The sequence below is a fragment of the Culex pipiens genome, chromosome 3 (assembly GCF_016801865.2).
Source record: "Culex pipiens pallens isolate TS chromosome 3, TS_CPP_V2, whole genome shotgun sequence".
NCBI classification, from domain to species: Eukaryota; Metazoa; Arthropoda; class Insecta; order Diptera; family Culicidae; genus Culex; species Culex pipiens.
The window spans coordinates 117,234,053-117,258,891 of record NC_068939.1 but is presented as its reverse complement, the minus strand read 5'-3'; the positions used below and the strand labels follow the sequence as shown (position 1 = coordinate 117,258,891).

General features: G+C 36.0%; 1 protein-coding gene across 2 annotated transcripts in view; it reads left to right on the top strand.

The window, feature by feature from the left end:
* The first annotated feature begins 211 nt into the window (after positions 1-211).
* LOC120425706 (GATA-binding factor A) overlaps positions 212-24,839 on the top strand; it is a 67,966-nt gene continuing 43,338 nt past the window's right edge. For both annotated transcript variants that reach the window (XM_052711053.1, XM_052711054.1), the window contains exon 1: positions 212-1,017. The gene's annotated coding sequence lies outside the window, so the exon portion shown is untranslated. The remainder of the gene's footprint in view (positions 1,018-24,839) is intronic.

Sequence of the window (24,839 nt, the reverse complement as noted above, 5' to 3'; positions counted from 1 at the left end):
TCGCCAACGTTTCGTCCGTAGCAGTGTTGTCTTCTCGAAGGGACGGACACAAATTCTTTTGAGTTTTTTTGTATGCACAGCAGGTTTCGGCGCGTTGGCGTCACCACTAGTAAGAGTGAGTCAACAGGAGGTTCGACGTACGTAACGTTGCATAGTGTGCCAGAAGGAGAAGGTCGGCAAGGTGGAATGAAACGAGAGAAGGCGCAAACTAAATGCGAGAGAGTGAGATCGAGGTAGAAAGAGCGAAAAAAGAGGCAGCGACTTTGGGCCGGGATTGCGCCACTCTGGGTTGTTAGTTGATTGAAGTTATCGAAAGGGATAAGACGGCTTTTTATGATAATTTCGGGAGTGCGTGGTGTGGCGTGCTTTTTGTCTGGATCGGAATTGACGCGCGAAGGTCGGGGTGTCAGTGATCAGAGATCGTGATAAGTGTGTTGATTGCTCGCCGATTACCAGATTAGGCCGTTGTCCGTTGACAGATTCCGCTTGAAGAGAGAAGTGATTTCGGGAGTTCGCGAGTATCGGAAGTGAGTGGGAGCGTCGCTGAATGTGATTACTACCATGTCGAATGAATAATTTATTCATATTTTGTGAGATATTACACTTTATCAACAAAAATAAAGCAATCGCTTAAGATTACCGACTTGTGGTTGGCAAAACCAGTTCCAGCTGAGCTCCAGCAAGTGTGTTGTGATGTATTTATCGTGGTGAAGCGTGCCCGGGCAGCATCCAGCGTGTGCCGCCGTATCAAGTTTGACCGTTTTTTTGGTGGGTCAACATCCAGCGGCCTAACGCGTGGGCAGCCAATGTTCACTGCGTAATTCAGTTCGCAAAACTTCAACGCAACGCTGATACCGCCGTCGTGGCGTGGCGAGTTGTTATCAGTTCGCGGGAGTCCCAATGTGTCACATGGCCTAATCGCCAGTTCTGGAACTCAGACCTCAAAGACCCAGGGCAACGCAGATCTACAAAACCTTCTGCGAGCGTCGCCGTCATCTACACTCTCAAGTAAACTAGGTGAGTTAATTGATCTTTACGATTATGGTTACGGTGCGCGTGGAATGGGGCCGCCGCAGGATGCGATTTACGGTAATGGCCGTGCAAGTGACTTCGAGAGCCGCCAGAGTGCGGACATATTTCACGGTGTGTGCTAATTGACCATTTGCGCGGGGTAAATATTTCATTAGGAAACGAGAGCGCGTGGCTAATTGATGGCGGAGAGCTAGCTAGAGATGGCGGAGTTTGTTGTAGGCTATACGATGTACTACTTTGTAGCACGATGAAACGTTTTGCGAGAGTTTCCTGGTATTTAATCGCTGGATATTTTTTAAATGTTTGCATAGCTTTTGGATAAACAGTTTAACTAAGTATCTAAACCAGGATTTGGGTTATTCAAAGTTCTCAATAGTCAACAGTCAGGATAGTCATAATTTTGAAACTTTTTGATTTTAAATTTATTGTATTGCATCTTTCATCAACATTTAATGATTTACTTTGTGCTGGAAGAAAATATTGAATGGTGTTTAACCAGAATAAGGGTCTACAGCTGTAGTTATTCCTCTCTTATTGTAGATGCACTTATCAGAAACAGCAAATTGTCAAGTTTTTCTTTTGTTTCATTGCAGGTGACTTGCAGTGACCATTCAATAGCAATTTTGTCAGCTTTAAACTTCAATTATCAGAAGTTTAAGTTAAAAGAACTAATAAAATCGTAAATATCAAATGAATCACTTTATAGGTATATTTGATTCTCAAAAAGTGTGTCGAAAATTACTTTCAATTCATGTTTTAAACGAGTTTTATGGATCATAGGCATAGGTTGTTTAACCCATTTAATCATTGTTCTCTTTGATCCATAATGACTACTCTATAAATAATATATTTTAAACTACTTTATATTTTACTATTGTTAGTATCTACTATTGTTGATAATATCTACTATTGTTAGTATATTGCTATTATGTACTATTGTTAGTAAAAACACGTTTCAAATTAGTTGCATATGATTTTGTTTTAACAATTTCACGTAAGTTAGAAAATTGGAGTTGTAATTTTGATTTAAAAAATAATTAAATTAAACATTTTTGAAAAAATAAATAGATCTTATTTATCCTATATGAACAATACGTCAAATGCTGTATCAAGTAGGTGAAAGCCTGTTTTACCCCTAATCCAACAAATTGTTAAAAAATATTTTAATTCATTATAAATGGCAATTTTTCCAATCAAATTTACAACTCCAATACTTCTAACTTACGTGAAATTTCTCCGAGGATTCCGAATATGACAAAATTGAGACCAAAAAGTGCCGTCTTCTCGGCCTACAGGGCAAAAACTAACGTTGTAAAATGATTGTTGTAGAAAAATTGAAAAACTATGAGAAAAACTGCGATTGGCCAAAAAGTTTATACCATAGGCTTAAAGTGCATGAAATTACTTATCTTTTGACCTATGGGAGTATAGGTGTTGGAGGCTGTTGCAAAAAGATATTAAGGTTTAAAAAAAAAATTGACAGTAATTTGCAAAAGCTAAGAGAACCAATCCTGGATGTCTATGGCACATTTTGAAGTGCTTCAAAAGACCCTTCGAATGCATCTAAGAGAATTCGAATTAAAGAAGTTTTACGGAAATGCGAGCAATTTTAAGATTTTTTATGTTTTTTGGACCTCAAACTTCAAAGCCCGTTTTACCCCACTTCCCTTTGTCGTAGAGGGCTCATATTTGGCATGAGTTCATCTCATGTATAGGCAAACAAACGCTGAAAGTTTCATCCAAATCGGAGCACCTCGATACGACCTCTAGAACAAACCGAGCAATATTTACAAATACTGCCTCTTAAATCTTTTGTCAAAAGATGAACTTTTATTAAATAAATTATGTGGGACATTAGGGTGTAATTTGGTTGTATGGAAAAACAAATAAAGTTGTCCAAATTTAGTGAGCACAGCAACTTTTCAGTTCCATTTGGGGTCCTAAACAACTCCCTAAAGTTTGGGAACGATTGGTTGAGTCCCTGCTTTGCGCAAAGCGATTCAATTTTGTATTTCTATCAAAAATCCATCTAAACATTTTTTTGCGCCGAAACCAACACCATTATCTTGTAGGTAACAATTTTCTGAACAATTTAAATTTTTTAACAATTAGTTTATGGGTCATTCCACCTGAAGTGTGCAAGAAAAAATACAAATTTGAAATCCCTCTCCGATCCTGCTCAAATTTGGCAGGGCTGTTGATACTATCAAAACATGCAAGAATCCCGAATTTCTTCCAAATCGTACCACCCCCTCAATTTTGGTACCTCCCAAAAAAATTGACTTTTTGGCGATTTTTGAGCGAAGGCCCTATTTTCAAGCGGCGATAGCTCAGGAATGACAAATCTTAGAAGGTCGGCCTTAAGCTCAATTTTGAAGGAAATTAAACGTAGAATCCATTTCCGTGATCAAAATTTAGATTAAGATATATTTGCTACCTGTATTGCGCAATTGAAAACTTTAAATGGCCGTATCTCAAAACACCCCTTTTTTTAATTTGAACTCACAATCGCATTCTCCTGCCAATTTTACATAAGAATCACTTATTGCCAGAAAGGAATATATTTCGTTCCAGAGATATCGAATTTTAAAGTTTTGAGTTTTTGAGATTACCTCAATCAGCTTCATTCGCCGCATCTGCTACATTTAATGTGTAATTTTAACTCTGAAAATGTATAATTCTACAACTTAAAACAGGTAATAAAAACTGCTCGACGGCGGGTACATACTCCATTGGCTTTAAACCTATTCCGGAGTGTATAACTAGGGGAACAGCATCTAATTCAATAGTGCCTCTAATGTTGCTAATGTTTGACGTTCAATTACAGCTCATAGAAAGTAATTTCAACTGAAATCGAGTGATAAATGGCACAATAGGAAGTGATCAAGCAAGTTTTTATGCATAGTTTGCAAAATAAGTTGTTTAAATAGTGAAAATCAGCTAATTGTATGGAGTTAGGAGCAAGTTCATAACCTGCCAAACATACGAGAATTTCCCCTAGTGTTGTTCAAGCTTTTTATGGTTTATTAAATACAAAGCAACATAAAATTAAACTTTTGAAAACAGGTTTACCGGTACCTTGTTCCTTTGGAATAGATTCTCAAATTCTGTCTTTTTTATACATTTATACCATTCAATTGCGTCCAAAAGATCGAGAATCGGTTGTCAAATTGATTTTTTGCCAGCATTTTCAATTCTGGGGGTCAAATAGACTTCTTAAAATAATTAAGGAGAAACGGAAAGGCAGTGGCATATTGACACCCAAATCGAGTTTTCGGAAGCATTTTTGAGGAAAATTCCGTAACTTACGATGTTCTTTTTTACAGACGCTAAATGTGTCAATAGCAAACAATTTGTCGAGTTCAGAAATTGATTTAAGTTGAACAGAGGTTGTTCAAGAACTGGCGTCCCGTTTCACCTTAACGAAAGTTTTTTAATGCCTAAAGAAAAATAAACGGTGCACATCAACCAGAGTCTTGTACACCCAGATTATTGCTACAAACACTTTACAATTTTTTAAACTACTGTAACTATCATCACCTAAATAACAGATTGTTGCAGGAATGGAATCGGCCGACGTTTTTGGAGGAGACAACATCTGCCTTGGTTGATGTATACCCTTAAACATATTTCCCACATAGTCATCGAACAACTCTATTATCCATAAACCATTAAATGTATCTAGCGAGGATTGTATGGAATGTCTCTATAATGATTTCTTTCAAGGAAGTCAAATTGCACTTAGTGCGTTACATGGGAAACCCTCACTAGGACCTCTCACCATTTCTACCATTCAATCGCACTGCATAGCACAACCGCTAATGCGCCCGACAATTTAATCATAAATCACTAATGAGTATCACTCGCACCACACGCGGTGCGATGGCATCTCCCCTCAACCTGCTGCTTAGCAGCAGTGAGCGTACGATGCCTTACGATAAAAATGTAAACATCGTAAAACCGTTTATGGCCGCTTTGAGACTGATCAATCAGTAACCGGTTCTCGACCAGGAGGGGTTCGTCGCTCCAAATGGATCCATTAGTATGGAGAGGTACAATTACCCCCTTGTTGAGTGAAAAGTCAATTGATTCGTCATCGAATCATCACTCGATTCCTGATTATGATCAGCCCAGGATCCTCAGCTGTCCGCTTCTTTCTCTAATGGACCTCGATCGGATCGTTGCGATCGCTATGGGTCATTGATCACCGCGGGACCGCGCGGAATGCGAAATATTTACGACCCCGCAGGTCCGTCACTTCTGTGGTTCGGTTCTCCGAGTCCCCCAAATCCCAAAAAAGGAAGATCACATTTACGATTATGATCTGCTGATGTCCGGAGACACAGCCCGATCGTAAACTGCTAAAAGGTTGTCGTCGTCGTCTCCAGAACGTCGATGTCCACCCGATGATCGTGATGCTGCGATCGGATCAAAGAACCGTCACGATGAAAGCATCTCGTTCCACCTGCAAGGCACTGCTGGTGTGGTGACACACTCGCTCTAAAGTGATTCTGATCCGCTTTGATCCGCTCCTAGAAGCTGCGCGCGGTGCGGCAAACTCCAAAGGCACGCGATGAATATTTGTTGGGACCGTCGGCGAATTCAGAAGCGACGATCGACCTGCCGACTAATGCCACCGCCGCCGCCGCGTCACGGAATAACTAATTTGGCTAAGCCTACGGGACAAGGTTTTGGACTTAGTCGAGAGTCTGGGGCATATAGGAGGAGTGATTTATCGCACTGGGTGGCCAGGCTTTGGGAGGTTTGCCGGCCGTGACCGGTGGCTTTGGGAAGAGCAATGGGGATGCTGGACTGGCAGGACAGTGAGTGATGCTGTTTTTGGAGAGTCTGGACAAGCGCCGATGACCATCGGGGAGGATTTTGTTTTTTTAATTGAGTGCGGATGGAGTGATCAATCCATCATTTGCTTAATTTAAAATAGATCATTTGAATATGGCCAAGCAATCATACGAGAACAGCCAAATCTTCTGGAAACTTTGACAGAAGCTTTGTTATCAAATGCCAGAATACTCTGACTGACGTCGAATGTGACCTTGGCAGCAGTGGTCCTTCACTGAGCACTCAATGAGAGAGTTTCGGAAAAATATTTCCTCTTTTCGGCAAAATATCATAAGAGTCGAAATCAATTACAAGATTTTTGTGATTTTTTTTAAATCGGTTAAACGTAAAGGTATTTTGAAAATGTAGTTCTAAATGACGACAACTTTATCCACCTTTATACCCTAGTTTCAATTTCACGGTACTAAACCTGCACTCACTGCCCACGGGAAATCACTTGAAACCCCTTACAATTACGGATGCCTTCATTGCTTCTCTTTTCGTTTCGGGGTGACTCCAATAAAACTGCTTTTTACGAACTACACACTTCAGGAAGTCAAGTACTTGAAGAGTCAGCTTTTACTGCACTACCGTTGGCTCAACCTTAAAAAAAACGAGCATCCGCCTGAAAGGCCAAAAAGTGCACTTTCAAACATTGCCGCCGTTGCGCTTAAAGAGCATCTCTATTTGGGAAGGGACTTTTTAAAAAGTCAGCTTTTTTTGTTTCGAGGTAAAACACGAGCAAATGTACCAGACGTTAAAAACAGCGCAAGAGACTAATTATGATCCAATAAAAGTTAATATTTTTATGATGATGGTTGTTTGGCTTTTCTCTGTGATTCTTGTGATTTTTCCCGGCAGTGAGGCAGGGGAGGGGAAAAGGTATGAATGAATGTTTTTCTGCTCCAGGCCAGGGGGAAAGATTTACGTTACCCTCGCTGTGATATCACTCTTTTGGTCTCTTTCTCGCTTTTGTGGAAGTGGAACCGTGTTTATTGGCTTTTCTTGATGGACCCTCACTGACCGTGGTACGATGGCCCCTGGTGCCATGCCCCGGGCCTGTGTGTAATATTTTTACTGTCTCGCATACCTGCTTTGCAGCGATGATTTATGTGTTCATTGAAGATACTTTGGCTCGCTGGTAGATTTATGGTATCCCGCGCCAGCCTGCCTACCTGTGGCAGTAACAAACAGATTCATGGAAGGAAATCTTAGTTTTAAGGGTGAGGCCGAGGGTTGGGTACGATTGCGCTCCCGCAGGGTTTGATTTTTTGTTAATCTGTTTGTGTTTAAGTTTGATTTTGATATCTCAATTTCAAACCCGTAATGTTAATGCAAGCTAAGTTATTTCAACTAATTTGATGGTTCTCACTATTTAAACAAATTATGTTCTAGACTTTCGTAGACCTTCATGTACACCTATCGACTCAGAATGGAAAAATGAACAAATGTCTGTGTGTTCGCCTTGGTGTTCAAATTTCTTGCCACCTTTTCTCGGCACTGGCTGATCCGATTTGAGTCAAACAGGTTGCATTTCGATCCGGAATGGTGTCCTATATTGCGCTATTAAATTTCTTGAAGATCCGATCAGTAGTTTAAAAGTTTTGTATAAAAAAAGTGTCAAAGTTGAGAATCGGATGCTGGATTTTTATGGCCGGATTTCAGATATTGCAATGAGAATAAGATCCGGATCCACTTTTTGACTCCTCTTGGATTAGTTTATAAAAATTCTTTTCTAATGAGTCTAAAAGTTTAAAGATCTGGCAGCCCTGTCTCGAGTTATCACCAATTAAGTGATATTTGTACTGTTAGGTACTATATTGAAGCCGGATCTCACTTATCTGTTTAGAAACTATGTCCGGATACAACAGTTTTTTAATAACAACTTATATTAAATATTTGATCCATAAAGACTTTTAAAGTAAATTTAATTTGTTTTTAATTGAAAAGCGTGATATTACCCATTTACTGAGATTCACTGAGAAGTGAATGCTGCAAATACGTAAATGATGTTAACACTAGGGCGTCCAATTTTCCCGGGTTTTGAATTTCCCGGGAAACGGGAAAAATATTTTTGGAATCCCGGGTATTCTATGTTTCATTACATTTGTTATGTTTTCAAGCTTAAAATCATAGAATTAGCTTAATAATATCAAATGGTAATAATCCTCACTTTAATCTAAACAAAGACGACAGTTTTAAAATAGCCTAAGAGATTTTTTTGTCGTTGTGGTGTTTAGGATTTTATATCAACTACTATTTTTAATTCCAGTATGATTAATTATTTTTTTATTTGCGAATCAAATTACATAATTCTTGAGTTTTTTTTGTGAAAAAGTCCAATAAGCTTTTGTCTTCCATATGTTTATAGGACCTATTAAAAAAAACTCTGGAATTCTTTTATATTTTTTTTCATTTATATATATTTTTATATGACATGACTAAAACAGCTTAAAAAATTTAGTTTATATGTCTAAAAAACATATAAAAAAACGACAATAAATAAAATGATACCAGTCAATGTAAAATTTTAGATCAGTTTTGAATTGTTCTACTATTTTCACAAACAAATCGGAATTTTCGGACCAAAATATGATATTTTTTTCAATTTCGGGAATTCCCGGGACAAATTATAGAAAATCCCGGGATTCGGGAATTCCCGGTTTTGGAAAAATCCCGTGATTTTTGTCCCGGGAATTCCCGAGATGGACGCACTAGTTAACACAAATCAATCAGATAAAAAAAAACCGGAATCATCAAGCTATCACAAGGATGATATCATCTATCATTTGATTGCAGTTATTCGCATACCAACAAGTTTTTTATTTTATCTTTTTCAACTAATTTTTTGTAATTTTTTTTCCAGATAAAACCGATTTTTGTTAAATTTGAATGGATTTATTTTTAAGAAATTTTAAATTGATTTTCATGTAAAACATTCATGTGAAAGTAACATTCAGTTGAAAAAAAGAATTACAAAATATCATTGACCGGAGGAGCAAACAATAAGAATATAGATTGAAAAATTGAATTCCATCAGAGTAGAAAAAATATTGAGAAAATAGATTGCTATTTAGAGTATCAATAATAGTTTATCAGTTTTTTTAGGAAACTAACTAAATTTAGTAACATTTTCATTCGCTGTTATCACAACTTGACTATGATTTAATTGTAAGATTATGTTGAAAGAAATTAAAAGGTCAAGCTTGGTTTGTTGAAAAGTTTTTTTTATCTTTAAAGTCAACTTTTAAGGACATTTCAGATTTTTTTTTGTCTTAGTCCTATTTAATTTTCACGATATTTGATTATTTTGGTGGATGATTCCCGAAGAAGAGCAATTCTCTGAGATTTCGGTCATTCGATTTTTTTTGTATTTTTTAATCCGGCTGAAACTTTTTTGGTGCCTTCGGTATGCCCAAAGAAGCCATTTTGCATCATTAGTTTGTCCATATAATTTTCCATACAAATTTGGCAGCTGTCCATACAAAAATGATATGTGAAAATTCAAAAATCTGTATCTTTTGAAGGAATTTTTTGATCGATTTGGTGTCTTGGGCAAAGTTGTAGGTATGGATATGGACTACACAGAAAAAAAAATGATACACGGTAAAAAAAATTTTGGTGATTTTTAATTTAACTTTTTGTCACTAAAACTTGATTTGCAAAAAAACACTATTTTTATTTTTTGATATGTTTTAGAGGACATAAAATGCCAACTTTTAAAAAATTTCCAGAATGGGCAAAAAATCTTTGACCGAGTTCTGATTTTTTGAATCAATACAGATTTTTTCAAAAAATCGAAATATTGGTCGCAAAAATTTTTCAACTTCATTTTTCGATGTAAAATCGAATTTGCAATCAAAAAGTACTTTAGTGAAATTTTTATGAAGTGCACCGTTTTTAAGTTATAACCATTTTAAGGTAACTTTTTTGAAAAAGTCACAGTTTTTCATTTTTTAAAAATAGTGCCCATGTTTGCCCACTATTGAAAAAAATATTTTTGAAAAGCTGAGAAAATTCTCTATATTTTGCTTTTTCGGATTTTGTTGATACGACCCTTAGTTGCTGAGATATTTCCATGCAAAGGTTATAAAACAGGAAAATTGATGTTTTCTAAGTCTCACCCAAACAACCCACCATTTTCTAATGTCGATATCTCAGCAACTATAGGTCCGATTTACAATGTTAAAACATGAAACATTCGTGAAATTTTCCGATCTTTTCGAAAAAAATATTTTCAAAAATTTAAAATCAAGACTAACATTTCAAACGGGCCAAACATTCAATATTACGACCGTTTGAAATGTTAGTCTTGATTTATTTTTTAACCATTGCATGAAAATATCTCAGCAACTAAGGGTCGTATCAACAAAGTCCGAAAAAGCAAAATATAGAGAATTATCTCAGCTTTTCAAAAATATTTTTTTCAATAGTGGGCAAACATGGGCACTATTTTTAAAAAATGAAAAACTGTGACTTTTTTCAAAAAAGTTAAATAAAAATGGTTATAACTTGAAAACGGTGCACTTTATCAAAAATTCACTAAAGTACTTTTTGATTGCAAATTCGATTTTACATCGAAAAATGAAGTTGAAAAATTTTTGCGACCAATATTTCGATTTTTTGAAAATATCTGTATTGATTCAAAAAATCAGAACTCGGTCAAAGATTTTTTGCCCATTCTGGAAATTTCTGAAAAGTTGGCATTTTATGTCCTCTAAAACATATCAAAAAATAAAAAAAAATTAAAATAGTGTTTTTTTGCAAATCAAGTTTTAGTGATACAAAGTTAAATAAAAAAACACCAATTTTTTTTACCGTGTATCATTTTTTTCCAGTGTAGTCCGTATCCATACCTACAACTTTGCCGAAGACACCAAATCGATCAAAAAATTCCTTCAAAAGATACAGATTTTTGAATTTTCACAAATCATTTTTGTATGGACAGATGCCAAATTTGTATGGAAAATTATATGGACAAACTAATGATGCAAATGGCTTCTTTGGGCATACCGAAGGCACCAAAAAAAGTTTCAGTCGGATTAAAAAATACAAAAATTAAAATTGAAGAAAAAAGACCGATTTCGTAGAGAATTGCTCAGGGGAACTATACCCTTTCTCAGCCTATTTCTATTATCGGCCTATCAGCACTTTGATCATGAATTACAGCTTTCATAAAGTGTTTTTGACTGTTCCAAAGTAATAAATAGCTCAAACAAAAGTGAGCAACTCTCCATTGTTGATACATCTGAAATATTAATTTAATAGCGGAAAACGGCAAAAGTAATGAGAATTGGTCGAACGGCTTAGAGTGATTTAAATGGGTATATTTCCCCTATTTTTACTGGGAAAAATGTTTCAGAAAAGTTTATTTTTTATTTTTGTTGAACATTGCTTTGATATGAATTTCAATAAAATGATAAAATAGTAGCATAAAATGTTGATTCTGTAAATTTAACATAAGATTTTCATAGTTATTTAAAAAAAATCACGTTCCGTGAAATTTGGTGTTTTGAAATTAAGATGAAATAAGATATTTTTGAGCTTGATAAATCACTATGCCTATACACAGAAAAAAATGATGGTAATATTCATCAGGAAATGGTGACAGATTTTGTGGCAAAAAAATGATAAATTTTACATCAGAAAATGATGAGTTTTCATAAGTTTTTGATGAACATTCATCAGGTTCACATTTTTACACATTTTTATGTAATATTACTCTAAAAAAGAGGTAATATTCAACCTTCCAAATTTTCAACATTCCAAAATTCAACTTTTTTTTTCTGTGTAGATGACCACATAAGTGATATTTATGTACTTTTTTGAAGCCGGATCCAAGTTAGACGAAATTATAGATATTTTGTGTAATCAATTTTTGGTTAGGAGTGAGGAAGGTATCAACCATATAGGTGGATTAAGTTAGTTTTTATCACATGATATCACATAATATTTTCGAATTTTTTTTAGTTGGTACCTCATTAAACTTACAGAGAATTTCTCAACTTAACATTTTCTGAATTACCACCCAATTGATCCAATAACAAAAATATAAATTAGTACATTTTAATTAGACCTAGTTAAGCACATTTTTCCTACCCACAGTGACAACCGTCTAAGAAATGCCAGAATGTACCGCAAAGCAGCGAACCCGCTCGAGCGCCACATAAATTTCCCAACTAATCCTGCTCTCTCTGCTGTGCTGTGCTCCAAAGTTCTCCGGACCTCAACCACCCCGTGCACAACGAACGAATAATTACCCGCCACTTAATGGGCCGATGCCATGTGTTTGCATCGTAAAACAATTTGTTGGCATTTGGAGTTTCTCCCTCTCCCTCGGCAATATCAGAAGAATCGACGCCGACGGAATTGGGTAAATTCGAGGACGGAGGGGTCGAATCCGGCCAATCAACGCAACCGCTGGAGGGTTGTTGGCTTTATTTTCGTCTAATGGGGGAGGGTGCGGCCATGTTTGGAATGCAGTTTGAGTTTTATTGAGTTGTAGCGCTCGGGATTCGAGGGTAGGCCTGCAAGGTCGTCCGAGGCGAATGCTATAGCTGTCCGCTGCTCTAGGAAGTACCGCGATGTCGATAAGTTGAGCTATTTTTACTACTTTGAATATCACTTTCATCTGGGGAAATCCCCTCCGTCAACCGACTCCCCTCAGACAGACCATCCATGAACAACGTTAGGGTGTTACTCGAGCTTACTTAAACTCGTAAAACTCTTATCAAGTTCAACATTTCTGTGAAGTATCTCAGACATACCGAATTTCGCTAAAAGTTAGTATGATCTTATCTTGTGCTTTTGGATACAATTGAGGATCGCCCTAATACGACGTGTCTGATAAATACTTCAAGTCAACAATCTTACGACTCCGTATTAGTCACTCAAGTTGTGCAGCTTGCACCGGGTCTGTGACTTGGTTGATGTGACTAATTTGTCTCCGCAAAGTCGAGGAGACACTTCCCGGGGACCACCCTAGCAGCTGGTACAGCTGGCACGGACTCAACCCATTACCGAAAACCACAAGTACCCAAAGAACATAAGTTTTCGTGCACTTGTGATCCCGAATCCTGCGCTGATCCTTTCTCCGAGGAGTTTCAAGTGGGTAGCCACTTTCACCCCCTCAAAAAAATCGGGACTAATTTCCATAATCGGTACTCAAGTTCAGCAAACTTCTGGTATTACGGAGATCGCGTCAGCGATTGCGCACCAAAATAACTACCACCGAAATCCCGTGCAGATGGCTCGAAGAATGTTGACATCTCCAGCGCGTTCTTGCAGCTCTTGTATCTCTACTGAAGACAACAAAAAAAAACCTTGAAATATGATACTTTTTTTCAAATGACAGGGTCGTTGTTTAACGTGTTCGTTGAGTCCCCCGCCGAAGTTGATGGTTTCTTGGCTCCACGACTTATAAAAAACCACTGTCCGTTGCGGTTCGTTACGGTGCTACTTCTGAATGAATTTGTTGTACTTGTTGTGGTCATCTGGCGCAGGTTGATGGCTCACTTTGTCCGCGCCCTCCATTAGATTCATTGCATGGAGTGGACCAGGGCCGTAGCCAGGATTTTTGTTTGGGGGGGGCTTGGATTCAAAAACTCAAAGGATATAGAAATCAGTAAATCAGAAATTCCATTTGTTTAAATTCACCTGGCTAACGGTATGATTATTGAGACGAATTATAAATCTGTAAAATAATGTATTAAAAAAAGCTTCATCCTATGTTAAAAAAAATTAAATTGAAGAAAATGCTTCATCAAAAATCCGCTTTTTTCATATACCATGTTTATATAAAAAGACATGAAAAGAAAGTGATTTTCTTACATTTTCTTGGATTGTTGACATTTAAACGAATTTCATGAAAAACTGTCCGTTAGCAAATTATCGTTAAATTTAAAATATACCCTAAATAAAATTTGATTAAAAAAATGCCCGAAGAATGTTAATTTATCTCACTTATGTATAATTTAATTTTTCAACAAATCTGGATGAAAAACTTATGAACAAATAAAAAAATAAAAATAAATTTCTACTATCTAATTAAAAACTGTTTAGATTGAAATTTTCAGCTGTGTGTATATTTTGATGGCATATTTTATAATTAAAAACTATGAACTGAAAAAAATTGTTGCACGATTTTTAAACAAAATAAAACTCATATCTCATAACATTTTCGAAAAATCGGTCCCGGCAAAAAAGATATGCGTCGCGCCTCGCGACGCCCTAGACGCCATTTGATTTTGCCGGGGCCGATTTTTCGAAAAAATGCCAAACTTTGAAGGTCTGTACCGAGCTCCAGAGTGCTCCAAATTTCAATGTTATATATACCAAAAGATGCGCAAGGATCTGGCCTACACGCCAATGATGTTGAAAATAAACGCTTCAGTGGCCAAAATGCCTCAAAAAATTACATTTTTGAAAAAATCTTTTTTTACGGGTTAAATCCTATTTAAAATTGAAGGGCGGAGCGCCAGCTCCTGTTACGTCCAATCAAGCTCATATTTTGGATTTGGGCTTAGTATACCCACCGGAACAAACCCTTGAATGCCCGCCAAAAAGTCATTTTTGTTACAAAAAATGCATTTATTTAAAGCAAGTTTCAATCATAATTTGATTTTTCCCGATTAAATAAAACAAAAAAATTGCTGAAAAACTGCTTCAGAAATTTGAGTATTATTAAAATTATGCAAATCGTTGAAAATTTTTAAATCAGATCCTTATTTCAAAAAGTTTATTTTTAATAGCAAATAATATATGGTTGAGTGCTGTCAAAATTTTATCTTCGAATAAATATAGTTAAATTTTTCCTTTAATATATTCCAAATTGAAAAAATCCAGCAAAGAGTATCACAATATACTTATAAACATTATTATAGGTATAAATGATTTCATAAAAAAAACATTTATTTTTCAAAAGAAAATGTCTTTTCCGATTTTCGACCAAAAATCCTAAATTCACAGTAATCTTCAAAGAGATAGTGCATTAAAAAATGTATTGAAAATAGTGTACAAACAATTTAGCAAAGTTCTCAAATGAGAATTTGTTTTTAACCATGAATTTGTTGTTAAAAATTTGTCTACTCGTTCTTGAGACACAGCTTCTTGAAATTTAAAATAAAATTGTGCGATAAAAAATATAAATTCATATAAACACGATTAACCCATTGAAATCTTCAATTAATTTTATTGCTGTCCGAATTATATTTTAATCTGAAATGAGTTTTGATAGAAAATATGAGTGTACATGAAAATAGGAGAAAAATTAATGTTTTACTAAACTGTTGATAAACATGGCTGTGTTGGTTCTAGGAACGTCTAATGCTCTCTTAATCTTTTTTAGCAAAATTAAAAAAATACATATCACAATATTTTTTTCATTTCCCTGATTTGACTAATAAAAATGATGTAAAATTATTTAGGTTTTAATATTCAAGCAACATCGTGATACTGGAAACGAAATCCTACAAAGTTTAGGATTTAGATACTTTTTATGTACGAAATCTGATTCAATGAAAAGTCAAGAAAACATTACATAAGAATGATTAAAACAATGAGGCTTTTCCTGTAAATCGAATCTACGTCTGGCATTTTGCTACTAGAACCATATTTAACATTCAAAAGGAAATAAAAAAAAATTGCCGTATCATGCTAGTAAGGAGCACGGAAGGAACGTAAAATTCCATATATAAAAAAACGCTCAAGCAAATGTTGTATATGCTAAAAAAATATTAAAAATCCATAATTTAGTCCATTTAAAATATTTAGGAATTCAAAAGTTTTAGAATTAGGTAATTCTAAAATCAAAATCAATAAAAAAACGCAAAATTTTAAAAAATAGAAAAATTTAAACAAACAAATAAAATTGAGCATTTATGAATTCAGTAATTTAAGAATTTCTAAATTCAAATATTCCAAAATACAAGGTAAAAACACTTTTAAATAAAGAAAATTAAATCTAAAATTATTAAAATTGTGAAATTTCTCAATTTAAAATTAGGCCGCTGCGAATATTTTTTTAATTTCTATCTCTCGATTCTGACCAAGGTCGAGCAGGCGGAGCAAAAGCAAATAAAAAATATATTAAAAATTTAAATTATAAAACATTTACATGTGTTTTAAAATGCATTTTGTACCAGTTGTTTTGCATCCTAAGTTTTCAAAATATCCGGCTAGTGACGAAACCTTTTTTTCTTTACTGTACATCGAAATTATAGAAAAAATAAAAATATTTTCAGCAAGGCAAAAAATGTCGTATTATTGACGCAAGAAAATGCACTTCAATTTGTTTTCTACATAATGGTGTGAAGTTATTTGAAACAAATGTTCTATTTGTCCTTCAAATTTTCGGACGAGTTGCAGAAGAGGCAGAAATATGAAATTAAACAAATAAATATTTCTAATTTTTTACTATTTAAAAATTAAAACTCTGAAATTCTAAATCTAAAGATGCTGATTAAAAAAATCAGAAAGTTCAAAGTTTGAAAACAGAAAAGTATAAAAATAAAATATAATGTCAAAATTCAAAAATTACTTGAAAAATGCTCCAAATATAAACTCCATATTAAATTTAAGAATTTAAAAAAAAATCAATAAATATTAAAAATAATAGAAAAAATATTTTGAGAATTTTTAGTTTTAATTCAATGATTTTTTTCATTTGAGCAACTCTCTACGAAATCGGTTAATTTCGGCAATTTTAATTTTTTGTATTTTTTTATTTGGCTCAAACTTTGTGGGGGCCTTTCCTGTGACCAAATAAGCTATTTTGTGTCATTGGTTCACCCATACAAGTCTCCATGCAATTTTGGCTGCTGTCCATACAAAAATGGTACGTAAATATTCAAACAGCTGTAACTTTTGAGTGTCTTCGGCAAAGTAGTAGGTATTGTTGAGGACTTTCGAGAAAAAATAGGTACACGGAAAAAAATTGCAATTTCGAGATTTTTGATATGTTTGAGGGGACAAAAATCCGCAACTTTTGAGCCATAGAGAAACATGGTCCAAAAATCTGTCGCCGAGTTATGAAATTTTGAAAAAATAGTGATTTTTGGAAAAAATCATTTGACGTTATTTTTTAATTGAACTTGCAATCGAAAAGTACATTACATATTTATTGAAAAAAGGGCTCCGTTTTCAAGATATAGCCACCGAAAGTTTGATTCTGGCCAAATATTTGCAGTTTTTCGATTTTTAAAAATAGTGACCATGTATGACCATTTCCGAAAATATATTTTTTGAAAAGTTCAGAAAATTTGCAATAAAGTTGTCTAAGAGACATTGAAGATTGGACATCTGGTTGCTTAGATAATGTGGGTTTAATAAAAAGAATCAGGAAATTGAAGTATTCTAAGTCTCACCAAAACAACCCACAATTTTCTAATGTCGATATCTCAGCAACTAATGGTACGATTTTCAATGTTAAAACATGAAACATGAAAAAATAAAAAAAGTATTTTTATTTACTTGATTTTAAAATCAAATTCGGCTTCTGCCACCTCATTTCAGTCAAATTCAATATTCCATCACCGCCATTATGACCGCTTTCTTAAAATCACTTTAGAAAAGTACCGTACTTAAGCTCGAAAATTAAAAATAACACACTTTTTTTCGTGATTCGATTTTCGAAGTCAAATTATTGCAAGGTCTGCGGGAAATTGAGGCTGGGCCGAACTTTATTTGACCTAGGCGCTCTTTTGGACACTTTTTCTTCTTTCTTCTTTGAAAGATAGCCTAACGTCTCAGTGTAGGATAGATTTTGCACCAAAGTAAAACGATGTTCAAATATGCAGCTCAATTATTGAATATTGGATATATATATTCCACAATGTTTTTGGCCGGCAATGGACGCAAAAATTACATAGTTTGATTAATATATTCTAGATTCTCTATCTAACAATCTATTTCTGGGAGAATGAAAGAGAACACACAATCATCGATTTTAGATTTTTTTTTCGATAGTACATAATAAAAAAAATATGGGAAAAATTTCGGGGGGGGCTGCAGCCCGGTAGCCCCCCCCCTGGCTACGGGCCTGGAGTGGACCTTAATGGGACTGGACGTGACCAACACGCGGCGGCGGCGGATCTTTTGTGAATGGAACAAAGTGCATCTTTTTGGTGTGGTTGTAAACCCGCATGGCGAGAGGTTGTGGTCCGAGACAGTTTTTAATGATGGGTCAAGGATTAAGTTGTGAATGAAAAGAAGCAATGTGATTTTTTTTCCCGTTCATTCATTCTTCCCGATGTGGGACAGATTGAATTTGGTTGCAGGAGTCCAGAGTTATAATCAAAAATGTAAACAGTAGACGTGAATGCACTTGTGACAAAACGGCCTCTACTGAAATTCCCTTTGGCAAGTTGTCGCAATTGCAGGTTGTGGCAAGATAGCTCGCTTGATCGGAACTAAGTTTGATATGAAGAGTGGCAACATTGCACGGGGTTTTCACGGTTTTTGTTGATGACCTCAGATTTGATTTCGAATTTCGGGGATCTGTGGAGGTTAACTCAATTTGGCAAGTATCGACTTGCGCCAAGATAGCACGATCACGAACAAATGTTCAAGTTTCACATTTTCGACTCTTTGAAATCTTCCTTTCCAATATTTGAACAAATAAATATTTGTATTACTTGCGTACATTCGCAAACAAGGGAGCGCTAAGTAAACCTCGCGCGAGAATAATGAATCGTGATAACCGCTGAAGGCAAAACACGGATCTAATCTAATTCACTTATGATAAATGCACGTACTAAGCAGCGCGAATCAACCTTCTGCCACTCAGAGCAGTGAACGCAACGGGTAGTTTCTTCCACTGTTTCCCACGTGTGCGCAATTGCAGACCGTAGTGCTAAATACAGGAAAAAAACGAATGATTTATGAAACGTGCCACTATTCTGACCCAACGAGGTTCGTTCCGTTGTCCGGTGAGAAGTGGAAATTGACTTTCCTCATAAATCACGCTTATGGGCAATTAAAAGCATAAACCTTCCATAGATTATCAGATAACGCGTCGCGCATTTTATGGTTTCGATTGCCATCATTCACTGTTTCTGTTGTGGTGCATCTGCGCGCGAGATGTGCCGTTGACGGCGTCATCTGGACAACCGGTTCCGTCGCGGCACCATCAAAAAGCCCCTCTCCGGATGATTGATTCTTCACCTTATTCTTCGCCGCATCTCTCCGCATCCACCATACCATGGGAGGAGGAGGGATCCACTCGTGGACAACATTATACACCGTCGTCACCCAAAGTCCCAAAGTTCCAATTGGCTAGGACCAACATCGCTTCCCCCGCGCTCCCTTCGCCGGATGGCCATAATTATACACTTTTATTATGAAATAAAATTTCACTTAAAACATTACGCACGGGGCGCGGCTCCCTATGAAGAGCCGGGGTCTTTTTTTTGGTGGTAGCAGTTTCGGCTGTCGTGAAGTGACCGTTACGGACCGCGGCCATTCGGGCGGGCACGACCCAAAACACACCGCGCGGCAGCACGAGAGGACGCGGTAAAATTATTCAGACTACATTGAAATTCAGCGGACTTTGGGGATCGCGCGCAGAGACCATTAGAGGCAGGTTCGTCCTCGGGGAAGAGTTGGAACAGAATCAAAACACAAAGCCCGCTCAGCGGCAAGAAGTCAAAATATGCAAATTTTATGCGACAGCAATTTGTTTTAATTGATCATTGATTGAAAATTTCAATTAAGACCACTCACGCCTCGCGGCGGGATTCAGAGGCGGCCGCCTTCCTTTGGTGGTGGTAATGGACAAGAAATTAGAGAAGAAGGTTTAAGGACTTGAGCTTGCCATACTGATTTTTTAAAGAAAAAAAAAAATGAAAAACCTTCCAGCCAGTTGCTTCTTCTGGGTAAAATTTTCGAATTTGGAATAAAACAATAAATTTCACAGTCCAACAAAATTTAGTATTGGACCAAAATAGTGTATATAGGGTAGAGTAGTCATCAATGAGACACGGGGAACAATGATAAAAGGCTGTCACAAATCGTAGTTTCAACCAATCAGGCTCATATTTGGGGGAAAGGTGTGTCACGTCTGCCATAATTGTGACTTTGTTTATGGACGCTCCCTTGCAGAGTTATTCATAAATGTTTGATTCTGGGGTGTAAAAGTAAATTATGGACAAAAATTACTTTTTTGCTCGTAGGCTGCCATTAAAACCAAAACTAATATTTCTTCAGATTTCTTTCGACGTCCCATAGGGAATGAGTTGGGCTACAATGCCCTCACATTAGGTTTGACCAAAATTAAGAATATATCCAGAATCCAGGGCTGTCTCATTGTTCCTCACTCTTTTCAGCCCATGATAACAATGAGATACTTTGATTTTTCTTCATTAAACTTTTCAAAATCATTGGAAATCTTTCGTAACATGAATTGAAAGTAATTTTTGGCATATTTATTGAGTTTAAACTTTGTTTAACCAAACATATAAAGTTATTTGGTATAAATATATGGATTTTACAAAATTTAAATACTTTTCAGTATAAATTTTGTTAATTAAAGTTTCATGTTGGCAAAATTGCTTTAAAATGTTCAAGGCAAGTCACCTGCAATGGAACAATACAAAAACATGATGTTAAGCTCGAAAAGTATTGATTTTCAGAGAGTGACTCATTGTTCCCCACCTGTCTCATTGTTCCTGCCAAGTGCGTCTACAATGAGACAGTTGAATAACTCTGGCTGTAGAGGTCGGATCAATCTCATATTTTGGTCAATATTAGAACACTTTTATAAAAAGAAAATGCAACAAACAGCTCATTAAAAAATGATGAAGAAAAAATACAAAAATCGTTGAAAGTTGAAAAATTGTCTCATAAATGACTACGCTACCCTAAGCCTATTCTAATCACTTTGGTGCCCTGATATAACTAAGTGATATAAGCGACATTTTGCAACATAGTGTTTTGATATTTTTCCCGTAATGAGCATTACTTGGGAATCTTTAAAATGTTATTATCTCAATTTGGCGTTTAAGGCAATATGGCATAGAATCACAGCTTCCAAAAAGTGTTTTCGCCGATTTCACCGATCTTTCAAAATTAAGTTTTGATTATTCAAAAAATATAACAAAGGAAGTTGTATGTTTAAACTCTTAAGTTCATACCTTTATTATTTTGTTTTTTTTTTATGGTTTTTTGGTTGTTTTCACTTTTAATGTTTTTTTTTAAAGGGAAAGTGGAATTTAATTTTAATGCACAGTTCATTTTAACAGTTGAAAAATGTAATTTAAAAATGCAACAAAATTTTTGATACGCGTGTCTTCAAATCTACGGAAATTATCGATATATTTTTTATGCATATCCTAATCTACTATCTGGCTAGTGAATTTTCACGATTTCGTGGACAGCGTGAAATTCGTAAAATTCTACAATTGCCGCCAAATCCCGTGAAATTTCAAGAATTTTGTATATCAATTCATTAAATAACAAATTTTACAAATATTTCTTCCAAAAAGGATTTTAACGTAAATTTGATTAGTTTCCAATTGAAAAACGTGATCATTTTAATAGAATTGTTTAAAAAATATAATATATAAATACCTAATTGAAGGGAAAATCTACAGTTTTTTTTTTTGAAAACGTCCTATAAGCTGATCTTTCATATGTTTACAGGACCTTTAAAAAAACTCTAGAAATATAGACTTAAATAAAAAAACAAACTATTTTCGGAACAATCAAATGATTCCAACATGAGAAAATTATGATTGCAGTTAGGTTCAGGCAAATTTAGTAAGAAAAATTTGTCTCCCCACATAAAATTTGTTCACAAAAATACATTGTATTTTGTGTATTTTAGCGATTTTAATTTAATTTGGCAATTTGAAGCTTTTTTCCAAATTTTTATTTTTGGAACCACAGTTTAGAAATACCCGTTTTTTAAAGGCTTTAATGATATTTTTCGCAGTAGCCTCAAACATATATTTTTTTATATTTAGTAACTTTTTAGTTTCATTGACAAAAAACAATATTTATTCAAAATACTTTGAATAGTTTAGTGAAAATAGAAGTGCAATCAACTGAACAAGTTCATTTTCCTGCATGTATCGTACTTTTATCACAATTTGACTCGTTTAAAAAATAATATTTATGAAATTTCCATGTTCAGTTCGGAAAAATTCTTTTATTGCCGTTTTTTCGGGAAAAGTTTTTTTAAACGAATTATACTGTTTAATGGGCAAGGTAAATTCCATGTAATAACAATTTCACTACCATTTAATTTTAAAGGTAGCATTCAAAAAGATATTATAAGGTTCAAATTCGGTTCATTAAAGGTTTTATTACTTGAGCTTTGAAATATTATTTTCATTCTGAAAATCAGCCCTTTTTGGAATATTTTAGTTTAGTTTAGTCTCGTGAAATTCCCGCAAAGTTTGATTTGATGTTTCCGTAAAAACTGGAAATTTTCAGCTAGAAAAAACACTAAGCATGGAGGCCTAATGTATATTTTTTATCATTTTTCATCTTCCGTGAAATTTTTAATATTCGGATAGTGGTCCTCGTTAAAGTTATGTTTTAGCGTGAAAAATCAGGCTTAGTGATTTTTGTGATTGTTGCAGGACCGTAAATGCATATGAAACCTATCGCAAAAATTGATCCCATTTTTACAATTTTTCAAACAAAACATACCAGCCCTCTAAAACAACACTCAGCGAAGGTCCCATCAATCTATTTCTCACCATGTCCTAACCGTACAACTAGCGTCTAAAAGATTATGTCAAAACAAAAACAAGAAAAAAAAACAAAAGCCTACCCACCAACTAATGGACACCCCACCCTTTTCGTCCAGGATCAGATCTAGAAAATTTCAACAATTTATTGCACGGTTCGATACTTCTGCTCTGACACTTGATAGTTTATTAGGTTTCCGTCTCGACAACTTCCTCTCCCTCTGTCCTGGGCAGAGAGGTCTAGCTTAAAAAACACACACACAAATTCTCCACGGGGTCGTAACACAGGTAGTGGTTTCCATCAGCAGTCCTCTAAGCATTCGTGTCGAGATCGAAGCAAAAGCGTTCTGCACAGATAAGGCGCCTCCGCACTCTCGGGGAGGGATCCGATACCTTTCCTCATCGCGATCTGCGTAGAGGTAGCCAGCAAAGCTGGAAGTGGCTGTTTTCGATCGGATTATAGGGATTAACTTTTTGACCGGTGTCAAAAAGGGGACGACGAGAGGCTGGAAAACTCCCTGAAACATTATTAGTATTATTAGATAATGAGTTTCTGCTGTTGTTTGTGGATCAATTTCGGATCAATGAATGAGTCAGTCCGTCAGCAAACAGGTAGCCAGAGATGCCATCACTCACTTTGCCGTTGACAGGGCCAAGATTGATGTTCGCTGCAGCAGATCAGTGCAGTGTAGACAGATCGAGGTGTCACCGTGCCGGAGTCTGGAGAGAGCGCTCTGGCTGGTTGGTGTCTAGATACTTCGTAATAGGCTTAAGCCGATATTGGCCTCTGGAGAGCAATAGTTACACGGCTACCACATTTTTCTGCTCTCGACGACTACTTATCGATGAGTGATTAATGAACGAAGTGGTTGTTGGCTGACTTGCTGGAGGAGGTCGAGCACACGTCTTAGGGCGGAACCTGGTCGGTCGTGTGGTAATGAATATTAGGTGTAAATGTCATTGCGGAGTAGAGTTGGGATCATCATTAGTAAGGGGCTTTGTCGCGGGTTGGTGACTTAAGAATCGATCATTGGTTTGTTGAATTCCTGCAAGTAACACTTTGGCATTGTTGAGGTGCCAGCTGAATTGTGTCATCCAAGCCGCCTTCTTCCAGACTGTCGACAGACCGTCCATCCTTTCTATTCGACACCCACGACATCTCAGCTGCAATTCGCCCCACAGTCCGGTCATTTTGGCTACTGGGCCGGTAGTCTGGCCGCGGATAAAACAAGCAACATCAACTGAATTATTTACAAGGTGCCTTAATAAATGTAGATGCATTTAAAAGGTAATTAATTTTAATTGAGACCGACGCGAAATGGACACCGAGATGCACTTTAGGCACTTTGGGCGGTGGTTGAAAACTGCATCAACAGCTGGAGTATCCTCGCGAGGTAAAACTGCACTATTTCGCTTCACAGTTGGTGGCGACCGGCGAAGCGAAAACATCACTACAAATTATTCTCATTTTGGCGCGCAAGATGCTCGGGAGGTGTGTTAACACGTTGTTGCTGCTGCGGCGGATCGCTCAGGTGTTAACGGATGCAATTAGCTCGTGCTGTGTAATTGAGAAGGCCGGAATAGTGGGACTACAGGTGCGTGAGTAAAACGCACAACAATGTTTTATTAGACACCAAGCGACACATTTTTGGAATTGTAAACTTAGTAAACACGTACTTCGAGCGGCAAAAGAACAAGGCTTGGAAGTAAAAAGGTAAAAAGGTAGTAAAAAGGCTGAGGTTCCATTCCGAGATCTTTGACTCATCAAAGTAGTGCCTCACCAGTAACAGCCATTCCGTCTCGATAGGCTGGTGAAAATTAGTCAGTAAATTCTTAATTTCGTCAAGGTATGATAGATTTGGACTCCCTGAGCATGCTCCAGTCGACAGAGTTGAATTTTAGTGAATTTCTTGCCAATAAATAACATTGTAAATTTCGGGTATAAATGGTATGGAATCATCTCAAGCATCCGAGGGCTGCCGCCTTCCACCGCCCCCACCCCTCTTACAATTTTTACTCGAAATTTACAATTTTATTTATTAGCAGGAAATTTACTAAAACTCGCGTGGATGCTTAAGATAAATCCATATTATTTATACTCGAAACTTACAACTTTATTTATTGGCAGGAATCAAACTTAACTTCAATTCTGTCGATTAGAGCATGATCAGGAAGCCCAAATCTGTCATACCTTGAAGAAACTGAAGCGTTTACAGACATCAACTTCAAAAGATGTTAAGTTGTGTTATCTATACACCCAAACGGCGGTCGCATGAT